We start from the raw sequence: 2,098 nt of genomic DNA, 5'->3' as shown, positions 1-2,098 counted from the left end.
TGGACTCCATTGACTTTCATTGCGTGGGCAAAAACAGATAATTAAGACAATACTTTTTTCATACTAAAGTAGTTATCTGATCCAATAATTCTGCAGTACCGGCTCACAATGAGTCAGTGCTGAGGCAAGAGGTTCTCATCCTCCTTGAGAAACATGCAATAGAAGTCTTCCCACTGAGTGAGCTAGAGAGAGAGTGGGTTCTACAGCTGCTACTTTGTTGTTCCAAAGAAGTCAGAAGTCACCTTTATTTATATAGCACTTTTATCAATACAGATTGCGTCAAAGCAACTGAACAGCATTAAATAGGAAAATAGTGTGTAATTTAATTCAGTGATGTCATCATCCAGCTCAGTTAAGTTTAATAAATAGTATATGTGCAATCATGTCAACGATATCGCTGGAAATTAAGTGTCCCCAACTAAGCAAGCCAGAGGCGACAGCGGCAAGGAACCAAAAAACCATCAGTGACAGAATGGAGAAAAAACCTTGGGAGAAACCAGGCTGAGTCAGGGGTCAGTTCTCCTCTGGCCAGACAAAACCAGCAGTTCAATTCCAGGCTGCAGTAAAGTCAGATTGTGCAGAAGAATGATCTGTTTCCTGTGGTCTTGTCCTGGTGGCCGTCTAATAGCAACTTATTTTGTATTAGTGGATGTAAATAACCAACATGCTATTTGTAAACTACATTATTTGACAATACATAGCCTAGTATGTCCACCACGGAAACAGTTTTACACCAATTACCATATTGCTGATGTTGATGGTTTCCCCAGATGTGGGGTGTTAAAAAGTCAGCTAATTTTACTGCTGTAGTGTCCCACCATCTAAAAAAAATATTTGAGAACCAGAAATAATTATGGGCTTTGTGTTATTCAAGCTGTACTTATTATCATCATTCTTTTTATACACTTTATACTAAAACTGAATCCACAGACAAAAATGTAAATGGTACAAATGTGAAATCTAGGCCAAACAATCTAGGTCCAAGACATTGACTGCTAGGATAAAAAAGATAGTAATTGGACGCGCTATAGAAAAAAAAAAAAAAAAAAGAGAGAGAATGAAATGTTTTTATTTCATAAATCATGTGTCACTAAATCAAATCTTGGCTCATGTTCTAGAGATACCACATTACCTAATTTCTTTATAAGAAATAAAATAAAAATAAATAAAAAAAACATCTACCTGTTCATCTTTTCCACAGTTTATGCCACAATCTGTACCTGTACCTAATATGGAGTTCAATGGTGATTGCAATTTTATGCCACTAGACGGGAGTAAAGGATGATTTGGTCCATGAGTCAGGAACTTGTGTGTCCGTCCTTTATGCTTTATCTTTTCTTTCTTTTTTTTAAAAAGAAATATACAACATATAAGTAGCAAAGCTGGCTATGCTTGCACTATCCGCAACTCCTTTTGTGCCAGCTCCAGGTAAGCCCATCTAATTTTTACAAGGCTGGCTTTACATGTCTTGGGAGTTGTGTGTTGGCACTTATGGACACCAAGCTTATGGAAGGATTTCCAAAAGTGTGAAGTGTTAAGAAAGCAAATGCTGTCACAGTGCTATGTGGATAAAACCTCAGAAGTTTGAAGACTGTTCTGCAATATACACTGAAGTATTGCCTGATGCTCGGCACTTAATGTTTCACATGAAAATTCTAATACCCATGCAGATTTTTACATAAGGTCTTCAGATATGCCCATTCCCAGCACATATTTTGTGGCGGCACTAACATTATAGATTATTAGTTAACAATATTATAATTTCTTTTGCATCCAGATGTCAAAGTCCAGCACAAAAAGGTGTCTCTTGATGATTAGCTTGTTCAACAAAATTGTGTTGACTGCCATTTACCATCTGTGATGTTATTTCAGAGGAACTTCATGATTAATGCTCTGTATGTTGATTTTAGGAAAAACAAACACATATACATACATATATATATATATATATATATATATATATATATATATATATACACATACATTATATATATATACATATATATATATACACATATACATATATATATATATATATATATATATATATATATATATATATATATATATATATATATATATATATATACATATACAT

The sequence above is a fragment of the Carassius auratus genome, chromosome 6 (genome assembly GCF_003368295.1).
Source record: "Carassius auratus strain Wakin chromosome 6, ASM336829v1, whole genome shotgun sequence".
NCBI lineage: Eukaryota > Metazoa > Chordata > Actinopteri > Cypriniformes > Cyprinidae > Carassius > Carassius auratus.
The sequence above is the reverse complement of the archived record's forward strand: the minus strand, read 5'-3'. Positions refer to the sequence as shown.